The following is a 20262-nucleotide window of genomic DNA, read 5'->3' on the forward strand; positions in this document are numbered from 1 at the left end:
ATTTTAGCATTGTGCCTGAACAGCATGTATTAAGTTGCATCTTGTACCAACTTTGTCGTTCTATGATTCTATATCTACATGAATTAATTAGGTTTTGTAATACTCCTGATAACACTTAAGTGCATGGAGATGATATAGTACGATAGATTGATTTTGTTTTAGTTTCTTGATTGAAAGGATTAGGGATTGATCAAATCATTTGGTTGTGGTAATTGTATTGAGGTTGCTAGTACTTTCTGATGAGATAGAGCCCTGAAATAAACATAGAAAATATTTTTGTTAGCAAAAAAATGTATACACTTTTCAGAATGAAAGATATTAAAATAATTACTATCTTATCATGTTAACTGGAAAGCTAAAATTAGATACATAGATAGCTCAAGCTATTTTTAGCATATCTGGATAATTCATCCTGGAAACAAGGACCTGGAGTGTGTCCTTAATGCTATCGGTTCTTGAATGCAAAACTCCAAAGGATCACTAGAGGGCAGCACAGGGACACTGACAATGCTCTGTTGTCATGCAGTGGTGGTTTAGATTTTGGCAGCCAAATGTCTGCTAAATGTTTGGCAGTCCTTTACAGCCATTCTAAATAATTCCTCTGAATTTAGGGCTAAATGAACTTCTAATCTAATCAACTTCTCTGATAAAGTGGGTTTTCTGGAAAAAAGAAACTGAACCAGAAATTTTTCCAATACCTTTGGAATTTTTAGTGAGCATTTTTAGTAAGCAAAGCTATTATGGTACATTGTGTTTTACATGATGCCTAACTATTTTATAGCTTTTCTTCAATAGAATTAAGTCCACTTCATTTAGGTTTAAAAGTGATAAAAATTGAACAACTTTCTTGTCCAAATTTAATAAATAAATAATACCAAAGGAGATGTGATAGACTTACATAAGCATAATCTAGGTAAAATCTGAAATAAGGTGTTTGAAGCAATCTAATTTCATTTATTAAAATGAAAAAATAATATTTCTATAAAATAGAAACTCTTCCATAGAAAAATTAAGTAATAAAAATTTATTTCACATTATTATCAGGTCTCCTTAGGTTAGAGAGGAGTCAACCTAATTTGCAAATCTGGATTACCACTTCCTATAGTTATTTGAGCTGAAATAATGGCTTTTGATCTTAGGTGTAAAAATCATGTTTTGCATTAAAACACTTTTTTTTAGCCAGAATTGCAATGAGTCATGCATGTGGAATTATTAGAGATTTTATTCTTCTTGGTTCATGGAAAAATGTAGAAGAAAATTAATGAAAGTAGGCTTCTTGTTCTGGTAGGCAGTTTTTCTACTATTTATTATTATGAATCATGAAAATCAGATTTATTGAGATTTAATTTAAAAGATAATTTACTAGATCAAGATTATTTTTCTATTTATATTAATGACTATTTGCAAGATAGATGATTTGCAAACATTTTATACATTTGCATTTTTTAAAATATAAATTTTATATTTTATGTATATTCATAATATTTCTGCATTAGAAGCTGTATTAATCCTTTTATCTTGGTGTAAGATGCCAATGGAATAAAAACTTGAAGTGTAATATATGCAAAACTGGAATAGAAGGTGGCAACATATTGCAATATTTTCTGCTCCGTTTGAATTTTCTATAAAACTAAAAACTGCTCATTATTCCAGGAAACGCTATGACTTTTTTCACAATTATTTTTAATGGCCTTCTGAGGCCTTGTAATTGAATAGGTACATAATTTCATTAAGAGCTTTTTCATGATTATTCCTTTTCTATAAATCTAGAAGTTCAAAGCTACTCAATGAATAAATGGAACCTCTGTGTGTTTTCATTTTCAACTAGAAGACAAGGCCACCGTTATTAATATAGTATTTACAGTTTTTAAACACACCCTGAAGTAAAGACATTTAAACATTCAGCTATGGTCATTCTCACTGAAGCAGTAATTATTCTCATAGGTTGTCAGGTCAGGAAAACCAGGAAACTCTTGTTTCCTGCTGACCAGCTGATCAGAGAAGGAAACAAAAGAAGAATATTTGTGATAGAAGAAGATGCATGTTGGCTGAAACCATGTTTAAAGTTGTGCTTGCTGGGAAATTCTGGGAGTTAAGTCCACATATCTTAAAGTTGCTAAGATTGAGAGACACTGGTATAAACACTGTCAATAGTATCTTAAACTACAGCATCAGTTTGGAGGCTGGATTGTGAACTCTGGCCATTTATAGCTTTTATAATGCTGCTAATACTGTTTTTGTTTATTTAATTCTCAGTGAGATTCCAAATAATATTTCCATTTCTGATTCCTGAAACCTTTATAAGCTTTTGGAATACTTTATTTTATTTTATTAAAATGTGCATCTGAGTGAGCACAGTTCTAAATTCATGAGAATACCAGTCACTTAATTTTCTAAAAGTGGTTTAGGAAAATGTCTTAGTTGCTTGAAAAAAATAAAATAAAACTGAAGAAATTGGTCTTTTGCATAGCTTCAGGAAAACTTGTTACTTAAAAAAAGAAGTTATTTGTTTCTAAATTTCCAGATAATGTAATATTATGGATAATGTAGATGCTTGATGTTATAGTCAAAAAGGATTTGGCTCGTTGCATAGAATCCAGTCTGATTTCAGTGGGGTAATGCATGAGTTAGGGTGCAGCCCTAAACTCATGTACCTGCAAACAAGACTGAAACATCTGCAAGAGGACTGGACGATAAATCTGCAATCCCAGTTACTGTATTCTATAGCAAATGCAGCCATTATGATAAAGGTGGTTAGGACGCAGGTTCCAGACCAGACACTCACTCTTCTCAGCCCAACATAGCTCACTGAATTTTTGTTATGGAGAGTTTGTGCATATCATCTGAAGCTCCTGGGAAAAAGGCAGGTTATAAATTGAAAAATTGACCAAACATAAATATAAATTGATTTATTGATTCACAAATACTTATATATTTATGTATTTTGATTACAATTATTTATTTGCTTATAAATCACCTGTGGTATGCCAATCATTGTGAAACACAATGTATTATATAGGTTCATATAGGTTTATAATCTTCTGGTACAAAAGGAAAAAAATGTGATGGAAAAAGAGGAAAAGCAAGGCTTCAGATAAGAACCCACATTCTTAAGAGATAGATGAACCAAATGGATTTCAAATCTACCATAATACTTACTCAGAGTTCAATCCAGAAAGAGAGCTTCTTACCAAAAGAGCATTTGGTATCCTGGCTTATATCAGAGCTCAGAGAATGTATTTTTTTCACCTTTGTGGTCCCAGGGCAGCTATCACAACAATGATACGATGAGTTTTATTTTTTATGAGGTTTCTGCCTTTTCTACTGCCCTAATTCATGCCCAAGGAACAACTGGAATTATAGATGCAATTCCCTGTTCTTTCAAGCAGATATTTGCAATGTTGCAAAGTCTGCAAATATTTAACTTAAGTGTGCACAAGTTGAAAAATAGGTCAGGGCAACAATGGTCTTTTGGTTTGGATTTTGTTCTTCACGTTAAAAAAAAATCAGGTTTTGACTTTTACCCCAAATTTGACAACTAGGCAATTAGATTAGCCAATCATTTAAAACTGTTTTATAAAAGCATTATTAAGAGGCTGTTACAAACTCTAATATGATATGCTGTCATATTTGTTCCTTGATTCTGGGTAGTTTTTTTCCCTATGGCTTTTTCCCTTCTTTCCAAAGCTTATCATTTTCATAAAACTATACAAATTGAAATACCTATGCCCTGCAGAAATGGAAATTACATGCAGGAATGCTTCCATTTTATAGATTGCTTGGAGGAACGATAGACTTTATTTTGAAAATATTACTTGTTCTTGTCGAAAGAAGATCTGTGTGTTTATGCTGGCTGACTCCCATGGACCTTGCTGAGGGAATTGTATTTAGAATAACTGCCAAATGAGAATGTCCATATTGATTTTTAGATTCTAGCGATAGTCAGTGACGATGTTACACCTGAAACCTAAACAAATTCCTGAAAATAAGTTTGCTTTAGCAGAACTCAAGGAATCTGCTATATACATGATGTACATAGTAACTGCTTAACTTTATCAGCAATTTTAAAATTTCCAGTTCCTTTATTTATCTTTCCCCACTCCCAGATCATCTGTATTCTTTGTTAGTCTGCCAACTTTTTAATGGCTTTAAGTTACGCTTAGTCTTCCTCCGGAAATCCAGAGACATGGGCGGTGACACAGTTGGTTCACAGAAGAAAATCTGGCATAGAAAGATGTTAGGTATGTAAGACAGTTCAGAAAAATATCTCATTGTGTTAATTAGTGCCAATTCAGGAAAGTGTTTTTATGTCAGCATGTATGCATTTGAGCATCTGTTTAAGTAGTTCCTTTAAAAAATGTGTGTGAAATCTAAATATCTCTCCAGCTGGAAACTAGTTATCTGAAACTAGGAATGTGATTAAGGATCCTCTTCCTTTACAAATGTGTAGTTGAAGAGTAAGGTTGAAAGCCATAAACCTTATGGAATTACACAATTTTATTTAGGTAAGAGTTTGGCTTTACCTCAGTCAACTTGGCTTGTGTAGAAGGCTTGTCTTGTCAGGCATGGAAGCAGATATTTCAGTGAAAATCCAGAAGTGCTCATAGAATTCACTTGTTGGATTATAATTTTTGAAAGTTTACCACTGGAGGATTTTCATATGGAAGCCGCATCCACCCTATTGCCGGCAATGGCAAAAGTCTCCCGATATGTTGCGCGATGTCACATGACATCCCAAGTTTGACATGTCTGCCTTATATTAAAGGAATATAAAATTAGAGTCTGTGTCCACATGTAGGGAGTCTAAATTTGAATAATCAAGTTCCAGATTATGATGGATTCCAGCCCACATCATTCCTAGCCAATGTAGTACTAACATAGTCAAATTAAGGGATGATTATAGAAGTGAATGCAGCTCAGCACATCTCTACTATTGATCACTGATGTTGAGAGTTCTGAACCGGAACCATTCCAGAGAAACTGTTATTTATTTTGCATCCCTTAGGGGTCTCAAAGTTTATTGGATACAGATTAAAATAGATTTCCATTTTTATTCATCTTGAATCAATGCACCTGCAGTTGGAAGAAAGGAAGCAGATTGCTTGTAAGACTTTTTAAAAGGTCAGTGGTTAATTAGTTACCAGAAGAATACAGTTTATTTTATTTGTTGTGGGTTAACATGGCTATAATTTCAGTTATAGCTTGTTTTATGCTCTAAAGTCTGTTTTGTATATGCCCATTGCAAAAATAAATTTTTTCAAATCTTAAAAATAAAACACTAGTGTATGTGATATTTCTACTTTTGTACTACTGTATGTGATATTCCTATTTTCTATACAAATTGATTTATTCTTCTAATTATTTTGAATAAAAAGTATATACATATTTCAAATTAATTCTCTCTCTCTTTCCCTCCTTCTGTTTTGTCCCTCTCTTTCTCTGTCTCTCTACACATAGACATAGGCATACACACAAATTCACTTCTCACCTTTATAGGTGGTATGTGTCTTCCTCAATCTTGAATCCTCTAGGATTTTTAGGTTTCCGCATAATATCTTAGCTGTTCCTGCACCTTTCTGGATAAAGAGCTTTGATGTTCCTAAAATCTGTTGCAGCCACTTACTGAAAACCATTCTTACCGTCCTGAATGCTCTTATCACTGGTGGAGTCAATTTGGCTTTTACTTTCCATATCCTCTCCAGTTTTTCTTCCTATTTCTCCAGCTTCTCCTTCTCCTTCTTCTTGATGTTGTTCTCACTTGACACCACTACATCTGTCATCACTGCTGTCTTCTGCTGCTTGTCTACTACCAAAATGCCTGGTTAATTGGCTAGTATAGCCACTGGTAGGATTTCCCAGGGTCTGACACCTCAACTATCTGTTGATGGTACATTCCATGCAGAATCTTGTCTTGTCATGGCATTTCCTCTGCTTTATGTTCTTCCCACATCTACTTATGCTTCAAGCATTTTCTCAGCACTTCACTTTGGTTGCCACCTTACTGATGTACTGCTGGATGCTCTGGGCTTCATCCAGAATAATGACTTTGGCACTCACTGGACTACCCACCCACGCACCCCCTTTCGGCCTGGTGTACAGTAGAACTTGGGGTGGAAACCTCCATAGATTGTGAGGAGCTTCTGGGTCTTCACATCAGCAGCTTCCATATCCTCCTTTAGCCCACAGTGTATCTAATGACTGGCAGGACGTGCACACACACACACACACACACACACACACACACACACAGACACAGACACAGACACACACAAATAGGGAGAGAGAGAGAGAGAAGAGAGAGACTTAAATGAAAAGCACTTGTATGGTGTCTTCTGAATTAGTTTGTGTCTTTAAACTAAATTATATTACTTTATTTAAAAAAATTGATTTCACGTTCCATGATCATATTACAAGGGCTTCTAGTTGCTAGAAAATTATACTTTATAAATATAGACTGTGTTAAATGCTGCAGATGGATTAAAAATTCTAAATGGTTCCTAATATCATCAACCTGCCTTAATAAGTGAACATTATTTTTTTCAAAAAGTCACTTTGAAAAAGCATGCATTTTTGTGTTTTGCTGGCTTTATGTGTATTTGTGTGCATGTATTTGTGTGAAGGCACAGCTAAACACTTCCCTAATGAATTGCCTTAATTTTGCTTATGCCACTGAAGCGGGTCACACTAAGACCTGGCAATCCTTTTCCATTTAGTTTGGATTCCTATAGCTTGTTAGTTTTCCTTATTTTGGCCCATTATAACTCCAATACTAGTTCAGACTCTGGTCAGAATGCAAAGGGGATAGTCCAAGTAAGAACATTTTTTATCTACTGAAAATGTCTGTGTTGTTCAGGATCAATAACATATGACAAGAGTTTTCAGCTGCCAATGTCAAGTTATCTCAGGCATAAGGGAAGAATGCAATTTTTCATCAATGTCTTTATCAGCATTGAAAACTGTATTCCTTGAAGAGAAGAGGGATTAAGAACACAAGAAGATAAAAATATTGCTGAATTTGAAAATAGTGCCTCAACTAGATCTAAGTTGCCTTAATTTAATATTTGTAGTTTCATTATGTTGTTCCAGATAGGTTAGCAAAGTACTATTTTTTTGTTTTTAAATCTCAACATTATATTTACCAAACCATTTTCAAATACATGGTAGGATACAGAGAGCCAGATTGGTGCAATGGTTAAGGCACCAGGCTAGAAACCAGGGGACCAAGTGTTCTACTCTACCTTAGGCCTAAAGCCAGTTGGATGACTTTGGGCCAGTCATTCTCTTTCAGCTCTAGCAGCTCTAAACAATGGCAAACCACTTCTGAAAAACCTTGCTAAAAAAATTGCAGGGACTAGGACTCTTGCAGTTGCCACAACTCAAAACTGATTTAAGGGGACCAAAAAAATAAATAAAAAAATAAAACTTTCTAGAAGACTATAGAAAAACTATAATTTGTTTTTACTTGACTTCTATCAGTACCGACCTAACTGGGTACTTCTCATGTTAATTATGTGATATCTAATAGACTACTAGAATATTAAAAGTATCCCTAAACATAGAAGTACATAGGTAACAAGATTTATAAAAAGGTGTGCATATAATTCCTTGGGAGTTTTAATTAAGGAAGAATTTTATTTATTTAAAACTTCTGATTAATTCACAAAGGATGAGCATGTGGTCTACTCTTATTTAAAATTGGTGGGACTTATGTTGTGTCCAGAATGATAGACTCTCTGTATGAAGAATACATTTTTATATACACATATATACACACAAAATCCACTTGTGAATTATTGTTTCAAGTTCAGTGTTTGTGTTATTCTAGAATTTTATGCTGTTTTCATAAAAATGAATTTCAATTTAATATAATAGATTTACAATACATCAAACTGTTCATATATATTCAATATAGTTTGCATTTGTATACTTTACTCAGCTAAATGACTTTTCTTATTTACTTTAATAGTTAAAGGACATAAAAGGATAACAGGAATAGTTCTCATTTTCAACTCTTCAGTGCTTTAACAAAATACACAATTTTTAATTGCACCAAAATAAAGATCATTTTGGTGATACTAAACTAAATTTTTAATTATAGCAATTTTAGTACAGGATATGTAACTAGTGCCATCCAGATGCTTTTACTTCTATCTTGTTGACCTGTTTGCATGTCTACAAGCAAAGGATTCTAATTAGGTTTTTTAATGAAATTGGCAGGAGTTGTGATAGGTTAGCAAATAGTACATTTCTTTGTATCAATGGTTACGTTTAAAGGAGGGAGAACTTTTGGAGAGTAGCTCCCTTGCCTAAAGGTTTTTGCTAACTGCTGCACATTTTCTTAGGGAAGATGCTTGAGAAACCAGCACATGCTGTATGTTAAGAATATTCAGTAGAATATTCTAGAATATGAAGATATTCTAGGAAGATCCAATTTATCTAAAAAAAAATCTTCTCCTGTTCACCTGTATTCATGTTTCTAAACTGATAATTTCTACAATTTCCTGTTTATAGATATCAATGTGAAAATAATATTTCCATGAAGGGAAATATGTATGGTACTATATATGATCAAATTCCTTGCTCAAACCTGTTGTGGTTTTCTTTCAAAGATAATGGTGAACTAAATAGTTTTCAAACTTTTTCATTAAGGCCAATTCTATTAATGGTAAAAGAGTGGAGAATTTGTTATCTTTATTACCATCAAAATATGCATAATTTATGACATCTTCTCCCTGTGCTAATGTTGTCCTTCTCCAAGTCAGTCCTTAATTCTATTAAGTCTATGTTTTATTTTTATTTATTTATTTATTTTTATTTTTATTTTCTTCACCTCTTTTAGAAGACATTGGAAAGGTATGTTATAAAATCCTTCTTTTTGAGAGAGAGAGAATTGGATGTAATCACAAGCTTTTTAATGTTTTTTTCATCTTAGTTTATTGGGCCTGGACTCCTAACTGAAAAATGTTTAAAAATAATATAAATTTGATGGTCTATGTTTAGTTGTCTAATTCTTTGGATCCTAATTTGGTGATGCTCAAAGACACTACAATTTCTTTCTAGGTGTAGAACACGGGTGCCTGATTATTGGCTATCCCAGTGATGGCGAACCTTTTAAAGACCGAGTGCCCAAACTGCAACCCAAAACCCATGTATTTATCGCAAAGTGCCAACACGGCCATTTAATCTGAATACTGCGGTTCTAGTTTAGAAAACACAAATCATACATTAACATCTTTTGTCTTAAAAGAAAAACACAATAACAAAGCTTTGCATGATACAAACAACTTTTTACTGAAAGGTAAAAGTTTGCATTTGGCATTCTTTTGAACAATTAATGTGATTTTTGCTGTTGTATGCATGCTGATAATTTGTCTAACCTTGGCTTATACTTTGTAAGTTTGAGAGCAACACATGCAGCACTTAGGTCATCTGTTAGTCTGTTTCTAGTGTCAGATTTGATATAATTCAAAGCTGAAAACAGCACACTCACTCCAAAGGCTTGTTTTGGCTAGGAAGGGGCTTGAGAAATGGCTTTTTCCTGCAAAAACTTAGCCAAAGAGCAAGGCGTGCATGCCCACAGAGAGGGCTCTGAGTGCCCCATCTGGCACGTGTGCGCTAGGTTCGCCACCACTGGGATATGCTCTTCATGTTTATTCTGTTTACCAATTGTAAACAGAAGGATTGATCTATACTGTATGAGTAACATCTGCCACATCTGCTAGGACTATAGTGAGGAGAGATAGCATTGTAACTACTGACCAGATTTCCAATATACTTTCCATATGATGCCGCTACATAGAATCAAAAGGAGCATGAGGCATAAAAAGAGAGAAAGTGGTTCAAGTCCCACTTTAGCCATGAAACCCAGCTGGTGACTTTGGGCCGGTCATTCTATGCCAGCCCAATCCACTTACAGGGTTGCTGTTGTGGTAAAAATAGGAGGAGAAAGTATGTTGGGCATGTTTGCCATTTTGAACTAATAAAGGTGGGATTCAAATAAATAAAAACTTCTGTGTTGTTTTTGTAGTCTAAACATAGTGTTGCTCCTAGAGTTATCATTGTCAAGTGACCTCGGTGGCAAGACTGTTTATTATCAGCTGATATAACCCTTTATGAGAGACAGTGTGGCTGTCACATTTCTGAGTGGAACCACTGGTCATCACATATTAGAACTTGATTGAGGTAAATTGCACTTGCTGCTAGTTAGCTACTGAATCACATTCATCATTTTGCTTCTGAGATAATGAGACCAGGAAATTTGACAGATGGCTTTCATTAGTGTAGACCTGAATGATCATCAAAGGTCCTGCTTTCTGTGCTAAAACTAAGTCCTTAACCAAGTACCGGTATCTGTAGGTTGATCTTCTGAGTGGTGTGGTACCTAGTCTTTGGAAGGTTGAAATCTATGAGGCACACTTGTACAAACACAAATATTATACAGTAGATTTTTATGCTGAAGTTTAGGGTGTTTTTTTCCCCTATCATTGTCAAGCGTGTTTACCATTTCACAATTTCCTAATCTTTGTTCCACTGCTTTATTTATATTTGATAATGATTTTATGATTGTACTTATCTTAATTTATGCATAAGAATGATTAGTAGCCTTTGAGTCTTCTACAACTGATGAAGACTTCATGGACACATTCATATATTTTTCTTGGCAATTAATATATGGCAGTAGTTTGCCATTTCCTTCTTTTGGAATGTTTTTTCTACAACTGCCAATTGGAGAAAACCTTGGTATTACCTGGAGGTCTACTGTCAGAATTAGCTATTTTTTATATTACAATAGCTAATTGGTGTTACCTAGTTAGGTTTATTATTTACAAGCTTGATATTTAAAAATCTCATAACTTAGATATAAAATAGTATTTTAATTGATTGAAATGAGGCAATAATCTGAACAGTTGAATAAAAAGTTGTGAAATAGGAATGTATCTTAAGAGTTAATGAATTGAAAGAATTCACTATGCATTTCTGTTTGTCTTTCCAAAGGTAAATTCTGTTGAGTCCTAGTTAACCATGTAAAGACTTTTTAAAATAGAGAAATATGGGGAAAAAGCTCACACAAAAGAGTTCAAAAATTATGAATTCTATTGCTACTACATGTAACTACAGAGGAAAGTATTTTGAAAAGTGCAAGTTTTTCCCCACTCGGCCACTGTTTCAAAACTTCAGAAAGATAAAAATTTTCCTGTGCAAAAGATTCACAACTGTGTTGGGTGAAACAATGGGATCTGTATGTTCTTTACCAACTTGCCTCTTGCTAACTCCTTCAAGCTCAAAAGTAAAGAGATAATTTCCTCAAAGACAAGTTGCCTAAACTGCTGACTTCCTGGAAAGGTTGCTGCACCATCCGGTGAGCTGGAGAAGGGAATGAGCTCTCTAAGCTTAGCATGTATCAGTTCAATTAAAGAACATGTGTCCAAACGTTTGGCTTTTCTGGGCCTCATTGAATCAAGAAGAATTGTCTTGGGATGCATATAGTTAATGTATATAAATTACATAATAATGTTAGAAGTTTACAATCTTCTGGGACTGCATTACTACTGGTAGTTGTACAGGGCAGCTTATCCCTGTGGAGGCACAACTCCTGAAGAGAATAACACAGGATAGTCAGGAAAAAAGCTGAATTGAGAGAGTGACAGAAAGACTATAAATGATATTCTGCCTTCTTTGGAAATTGAGGTAATAGAACAAAACCCATTGTATATAAAAGGTAAAGGTAAAGGTTCCCCTGCACATGCGTGCTAGTCGTTTCCAACTCTAGGGGCCAGTGCTCATCTCTGTTTCAAAGCCGAAGAGCCAGCGCTTGTCCAAGGACGTCTCCGTGGTCATGTGGTCGGCATGACTAGACACCAAAGGCGCACAGAACGCTGTTACCTTCCCACCGTAGTGGTCCCTATTTTTCTACTTGCATTTTTACGTGCTTTCGAACTGCTAGGTTGGCAGAAGCTGGGACAAGTAACAGGCGCTCACTCTGTTACGCGGCACTCGGGATTCGACCCGCCAAACTGCCGTACTTTTTTTTTATTTAAAAAGTTTTACAGTACATTTTAACTTTAATCCCCCCTCCCCCACCCCTATCTAACCCTCCCTATCCCTCTCCCCCATTCCCTCCTCCCCCCCACTTCCCAGAGCTAAATACAGGGTATAAAAAAGAAAAACAAACATAAGCATCCATATGCTATCACAATAAACTATTAATTCTATCACCCTCTAGCTCATGTAAAATGATTACAAACAATATTACTATTACAGATAAGAAAAAAAAAGAAAGAAAACAGAAAAGGAACTTTACTCAAATACTAAATAAAATTTCTTAATCCCAATCCTTATTCATATTAATTTCAAAAAAGAAAAAAGAAAAATTTCATCTACTATTTACATTCTCCCACATTTCTCTAAATTCTAAACAAATTCTCAATTACGCGCCAAAAGCGCCTATCTCTATTAACCTTATTAATCTCCAACCAAACTAAACTATGATCAAAAATAGTTCTTGCATATATCACACCAAATGTCTCACAGTTCCAGATCATCCATCTATACGTCTAGGACACCATTCCAATCTCCAATGAAAATAAAATAAAAAATTTAAAAAATTTATAATCCAATTAAGTAACCTTTATATGTAGTAAGTTAAGAAAAATCAACTTGTTATTGATTAGGAGCTTGCATTCCAATCTTAAATTCAATAAATACTATTAGTCCATAACCCTAATATACGTTTCTTGCAAACAAATAGCATCAGTCTTAAATTGTTTTAAATATTGAAAAACTTTCTTTCTCCTCTATGATGAATTTAATCCATTGACATTCTAAATTAGAGATTTAGTCACCAATCTTGACGCTCCAAAGCTTTTGGAGCACGTCTGAAATGAACCCTGTATCTTCTTTGGACCGCGCCCTTCCCACAGCTTCACTATAAGTACGCTTTGGAGGTTCCATAACTTTCTGCTTATCTTGCTCTTGTTCTCGTCTCGCTCGTCTTAGGGCGGCACGCGTCATCCTCTGCTCTCCAGCAGCAACCGATGAGGCTGTAACTTGATCCCCTCCAGCACCGTTCTCCTCTGTCTGTCTATCTGCAACATCTTGAGGCTTTCCCTCGCCATATCCCTTTGCAGCTTCCAGAAGTGATAGGGGGGTTGCTTTTAACACATTGCTATAAAAATCACGTGCCTGGGCCACAGTAGCCAAACGATGTCTTTTACCTTCGTGCATCACCACCAGTCCAACTGGAATCTCCCATCTAAACTTGACATCACATTTCTTAAGTTCCTGTACAAGAAATGCAAAATCTTTCCTTCTCCTTAAAATCTTTGGAGGAATCTCTTTTAAAACCAAAACTTCTTGCTCAGCAACTACCAATTTAGTATCATAAGCAGCTTGAATGACTTCATCTCTAATTACTCTCTTTATAAAATAGACCACCACATCTCTGGGTAACTTCCTCTGTCTTGCAATCCACGAATTTACACGAAAAATTTTATCCATACTTCCCTCAATTTCAGATGCTGGCTGGCCCAATACCGGTTCCAAAGCCTCAGAGATCAGCTGCTTTAAATCTTCTTTAGAATTCTCCTTTAAACCCCTAATTCTAATAGCATACTGCATCTGTTGGTACTGAACAAGGCTCAATTCTCCGTCCATTTTGTCCCTTATATTTTCATCCTCTAATACCTTTGCTTCTAATATAGAGTTCTTTTGACTAAGCAGCAGGCAAACTGCCGTACTTTCTGATTGACAAGCTCAGCATCCTAACCCACTGAGCCACCGCGTCCCTTATTGTATATAAACAGAGGTAATTAAAATTAAATTCTGAAATGTGTTAGTGAGAATTTAAAAATGGTATGCTCAGTTAATCATTAAGAATAATTATAAAGTTATAAGTGAAGAACAAATGGTATGCATTTGTACCATTAAAAATTTGCTTGTTATCCTCCCTTCCTTAATTTTTATTAGGTTAGCTCAGGGGTGTCAAACTGCCGGCCCGTGGGCTGGTTTCATCATACCGAAGCCGTACTCACCCCATTGCCAGTAATGCAAAAAGAGTCGCGATATGTCATGACAGGTCACGTGACGTGGTGAGTTTGACACCCATGGGTTAGCGACAACATAGTCTCCCTTCATCCAAAATTCTCCAAAATTAGAATTTTTCACCAGTTGACTCTTAGCAATTTATTTGTTATCTTCCATAACTTGAAGAGTTAGCTATCTTCATAATGAAATGGAAGTGTGGGCTGGAAACTAAGATGAAAGGTATTTTGGCAAATCTACTTGTGATTTATATAATACTTTTCATTTTTTAAAAAAATAATAGAAATTTCAGTATTGCTCTTTCAGTTTTTGAAGAATAACAATATCAACAGAACTAAGAGTCAGATTTCTTCTATTATATATATTTTGAAAAAATAAAAATAAAATTTAAGGCTAGGAAAATAAAATCAATGGCTAGGAACTCTATTTTTAGTAATATCATAATTCAGAGTCTAAATTTACATAGTGATTTAAATTTTGTCTCTTTTAAAGAAAACAAGTTAACTGTATATTGAGAAAAAGTAATACAATAAATCTTTAAATGTCTTAGTCTCAGTTCTAGATGTGAGCCTTGATTTACAACATGTATTCTACAAATTCCATTGGCTTGCTGTCATTCTCTTTCTTTTTTAAATAAAGACTGTTTGAATTATTAGAAATAAGTTCCCTGATAAAAGAATTCATATGTGTTCTATTTGCAATAAGGTTGAAAAGTGAAGAAATAATACACAGATAAACAATTTTCATTTTGGTGGAGCTCTTATGGGGTTGACTTAAGCTTTGGATACTGAATGTTATAGACACAGCTCTTCTGCAAAGAAGGCTACCGTTGAGCAGTTTCTAACTGTTTCATCCAGTGCTTTTTTTGTAAAAGAAAAAGGTGCTGGAACTCACACATGTCATACAACCCGCCTTGCCTACCCTATAAGGTTCCATCCAAAAAAGGTGCCGGAACTCTGTTCTGAGTGTTCTATGAGAAAAAAAGCCCTGGTTTCATCATAGAGGGTCAAAAAAGCAGATGGGTATAAAAGCAAAGTTGCACATATTTTTCCTACAACATCAGCATTATGAGGTAAAGTGGGTTGACAAGATATGACTGTCAGTGACTTCATGCCCTCCATATGTAGGTATTTCAACAGCAATATTCCTGATTTGGGATACATGGTTTAGTGTCAGACCTGTTTGCCTTGATCATATCACATCTTCAGGGCACCATCATTCATGTGTTAGAATAGTTTTGGAACAAATAAGAGGAATTAAAATCATAGATTTAATTTAAATAGTGATTATAGATTGGAAACATTTACTAATAAAGCGGTTAAATTTAGCATATTACACAAGTAAGGAATTTCATAATAGGAACCAACATAATTACATATATCCATAAACTTGAACTTTTAAAACATCAGGGGACCGGTGAAAAAGAAACAGAAAAATCAAGGGGACCAGATTTCTTCATTGTTTGGAAGTTATTTGAATTATGATTTCCATGCGATAATTGAAGCTCAACTGGAATGTATTCACCAGTATAAGAGAGTGGCAACCAAATCTATGAAGAGGCCAGAGTGGCTCCCTAGAGCAGGGTTTACCAACCCCCAATCTGTGGACTGGCATGAGTCTGTGGCATGTTAGCAAATGGGCCACGTAAACAAGTGAAGCCCCATCTCCGGGATACAGGCAGCATGCAAAACCACACGCCGCTCTGGTCCATAGAAAAATCTTTCTCCACAGAACCAGTCCCTGGTGCCCAAAAGGTTCAGGGCTGCTGCTCGAGAGGTGTTCATGAAGCAGTAAATGTTGAAAAGATTTCTTGAGGATATAGAAATCCTGCCTCGTTAATAAAAGAATGGAACACAAGCTCTGGTATAAAATATGTAATAGTAAGGAATACAATAATAAAAAGAACAAAAAAAATTAGAGGAGAATATCACAAAAACAAAACAGGAAAGGAAAAGAACATCTTTATGTATAAAACAAAAACAACTATCTCTCACACCCCTATGTACGTCCTTTTGATAACAAAAGAGTGGAGTAGGTGCTTAAGGTACTTTTCAAGATTGCAGATAAGCTGATTGAATTGTTTACATTTACTGTGTGCATTTACTGTAGAGAGCATAGTGGCTCATATGGTTAGAATGCTGGTTTGACAAGTAGCAAACCCACATTCGAGACCTCAGTGCTGCCATAGGCAAGATTAGTTTCTGTTCTTCACTCCAGCTCCTGCTGGGGACATCAGAGCATCCCCTGGGCAATGGTGATGTCACCAGCTAATCCTTTCAACCCGGAAGCACTTGGTGCTTCCAGCATGAGTCCAATGATATTTACTGCAGAAGTTACAAGATAAGATGCCTATGCCTACATTAAATTTCTTAATGAGAGAATTGGAATAAATAAAAGTGAAATAGCAAGTTTAGATATTCTAAAAAGGTAAAGGTTCCCCTGCACATGAGTGCTACTCATTTCCAACTCTAGGGGCCGGTGCTCATCTCCGTTTCAAAGCCGAAGAGCCAGCGCTTGTCCAAGGACGTCTCCGTGGTCATGTGGCCAGCATGACTAGACGCCAAAGGCGCATGGAACGCTGTTACCTTCCCACTGCAGTGGTCCCTATTTTTCTACTTGCATTTTTACGTGCTTTCGAACTGCTAGGTTGGCAGAAGCTGGGATGAGTAACAGGCGCTCACTCTGTTACGTGGCACTCAAAAGGTTGGCTGATTCAGATGACATTAATTGAAAGTTCTTAAATGAATTCAAATGAGAAATTCCTGATATATCAAATGTGTCTAACATGGTCCTCAATTCAGTCCCAGTGCAAGAGAAATTGCACATAGCAAATGTGATACCAATTTTTTGGAAAGGAATCTTGGGAGATCCATAAAATTATAGGCAATTGGCACCTGTTCTAGGGAAACTGAAATTAAAGAATAGAACCACTCAGTATATAGAGGAACAAATCTTGCTAAATAGAAATTAGCATTGATTCTTCAAAATATATCATATCTTATCAGATCTCTAGTGTTAGTTTTTCTATGAGCTTGTCATCAGTCACTTAATGTAGTTGACACTCCGTACTGGAATTATCAAAAAAAAGGTTCTTCATCCAAACGTTTTAAATAAATGTAGATGAAAAAGTATTATCATGCATAGAATTGTACCAAGTTAAAACATAGATAGTGAGAAGAGAAATGGATATTTCTTAATGAAGGAAAATAAGAAGCAAAGTCTTTCAGAAATTGGAGAGTGCTGCTTTTTAACTTCTTCATAAGTGATCTTGACTGAAGAGTGAACAGTATGCTAGCCAAGTTTGTATAGGACACTAAAAATACTCTTGAGTAATAAAAACCACAAGAGATTTCTGGAAAAATCTTTTTAAACAAGTGAATGGTCAGTTAAATGGCAGATGTGGTTCAGGTCAAGTAAGCATGAAATATATGTTGAGGCAAAAAAAAAGTTACTTATATATACCCTGGTGAAATCTGATCTGTCCATTACTAATCTGTCAAAAGAGCCTGCAAAGTGACTGTATGAGATTAAGTGATCTTTTTTCCACTTTGTTGGAAAGTAATCTTTGTTTTTCTTGGGTTTTATTTGTTTATTTTATATGTTTACATTATATACTTATTTTATTTTAGATTATTTTAAAATTGTTATGGAGTTTTTAACTTTTGTGTTGTTTATTACCAAGAGTCACATGAGATGGACCACAATATAAGTATACCAAATAATAAAAACTTTCAAATCTATCTATCTTGTGTATATGTATGTATGTATTATGCTGCCCATCTCCCCTAAAGGTAGCTCTCGGTGGCTTGCAGATTATAAGGCTGTGTATTTTATATGAATACGTGATATGTTCACATCAAAAATGTCCCTATTTGCAACTTTTGAAAAATGGTGCACTGGGTAAAGTTCAAAAGAGGACAACCAATGATCATGAGATAGTTTGCAACCAAACAAATACAGAATGGAGTTCTTTAGCTTAAGGCCAAGCAATTAAGGGCCAACATGATAAAAATAATCAAAAAGAAATTCTCTTTCCCAAAGACAGGGACCAGATATCAATTGATGAAACTGCTTGGAAAGAGATTTAGAACAGGCAAAACCAATGCATACTTAACCCATGGAAATTATTATCACAAGGTGTGCAGCCATCTAACTTGGATAGCTTTAATTGCATTGGAAAAAGTCTTAGCATGTAGAAGTATGAAGGTTATTAGTTTTTGTACCGAATTTTATCTTTGTGTTAGAGGCTATAAGTTCCAAATATACACTGTAGGAAAATAGTATGTGTCTACTTTCACATGTGAACATCTCAGAGATATTTTGTTTGGTGAGAAACAAAATGCTGGATTTAAATAGAATTTAGTTGGATTTTTTTGTGTAACAGTCCATTCAAGAGAAGCTGTGTCAGAACTGTATAATGGTAACCTGGAGCTACCATTAATATTTTGAGATGGAGCAACAGCACTTCCATAAGCAGGACTGCAATTTTCTGGACTTTTGGAGGAGATAATGCCTCTTTACCTTTTAACATAACAAAAGGATTATTTTTTTGGTTTGCATTATGGATGGAGAGTTGTGCAACTGATTGTGTCTAGCTGTGATTAGCAGGTGTTTCAATTCATGCAAAAAAGTCCACATTTAATCCATTGGCCTCAGAGTATCCTCCTTTTCCTACATAATGCAATATTTATAGCACAACTATGTATGAGAAATTCAGATGGAAAGGATGCTGTGGTTTTTTGCATCCTGATATGAAGCCCTCATGGTAAATCTGGAAATTCTTTTTATTTACACAGCCTTGTCTTACTCTTTTTCTTAGTGGTGTAAAATTTGCTAATAATTGTGCCACTACCTCTGTGGAAATGCTTCATTACTATGATTATATAATATGTTAGAATAAAATACAGTCTATTATTTTAAAATAATACTATTTTGAAATGTGCTTTACTTCAATTTCCAGTTAATTTATACATGTTTTCCAGTAAAGTTAATTAAAATTTACAAGTTGTATGTAATATACCCGCTAAGCCTTGGTGGAGCAGTGGGCTAAGGCCTCCTTAAGTAACACCAGCTGCCTGCAATTAGTGCAGGTTCGCATCCCACAAGGCTCAAGGTTGACTCAGCCTTCCATCCTTCCGAGGTAGGTAAAATGAGGACCCAGATTGTTGGGGGCAATTAAGCTGACTTTGTAATAATGCCGCTTGGGGTGTGTGTGAAAGCCCTAACAAGCAGGCATATACATAGAATGAAGGCTACTGCTAAGCTTGTAAGCCGCCCTGAGTCTTCGGAGAAGGGTGGGATATAAATGAAATAAAAATAAAAATAAAATAAAATAAAATAAATGCCTTATTTCTGTATTTAAGTATTTTAGATTTCTTTCACTGACTTAGCTGAAAATGTTACTTTATGAAGCTATCTCCTGGTATGAACTCACTGAGTTCCTTTTTTAAAAAAATGTGCTAGTGTGAGCTGCTACTGCAAATGAGACAAGAATAAAAATGACCCCAGTTGGCAAAGAAAAAGAAAACGCGGGTAGAAAATGGATATTTTTTTTCTTGTTAAAACTGCAGTAGATAAATTTGGATCCACATTTCTTTATTAGTTCTATGGAGTAGTCTTGGGATAGCTGTAGAAGGAAAGGGTAACTAATGAACCTGTTGTTATTTCTCTACCCTAAACTATATTATATTTAGCAAATGGAGGTATAGATGTGTGCCCTTGAGCTGAAAAAAGCATTTCAAATGGAAATCTGAAGAACCTGAGGTTGCTGCTTGGAATATAACAGAGGTTTCAATGAATAATTAAAAAGTGAAAGTAATAAAGTATACAGCATGCAAGATATTGTAACTCTGCCTTAGGGATGAATACTTTCCATTACTTTTAATTGTTGCCAAGGTTGACCTTCAAGGTCTTTTCTGGCAGATAATTTGTTATGGTAAGAAGTTTAGTAAACATTTCGGCACAAGATGTGGCTAGGTTCCTAGGATTATATAATATTAATCTTTTCAAGAAGTTTCCCCCATTCTGTGCCTACTATTTTAGGTTTATCTTAAAAGAAAAGTGTTTTGTATATCTTGCTAGCCCAAAGAAGAGAATATTCAATTGCTAATGTTTGACTGTGTGATTCTGTCCAGACGTTTTTTAAAAGGCAAGAGGAGAATCATACATGGCTGGACTGATGGAGGCAGGTTTAAATCCCTGACTAATTACAAAGGTTAGCAG

The 20262-nt window shown here is 35.1% G+C and overlaps 1 protein-coding gene across 4 annotated transcripts in view; it reads left to right on the forward strand.

Moving 5' to 3' along the window:
- The window catches only part of NR3C2 (nuclear receptor subfamily 3 group C member 2), a 168717-nt gene that overhangs the window by 13089 nt on the left and 135366 nt on the right, over nt 1-20262 (forward strand). The window lies entirely within an intron of this gene.

The sequence above is a fragment of the Vipera berus genome (assembly GCF_964194415.1).
Source record: "Vipera berus genome assembly, chromosome: 7".
NCBI classification, from domain to species: domain Eukaryota; kingdom Metazoa; phylum Chordata; class Lepidosauria; order Squamata; family Viperidae; genus Vipera; species Vipera berus.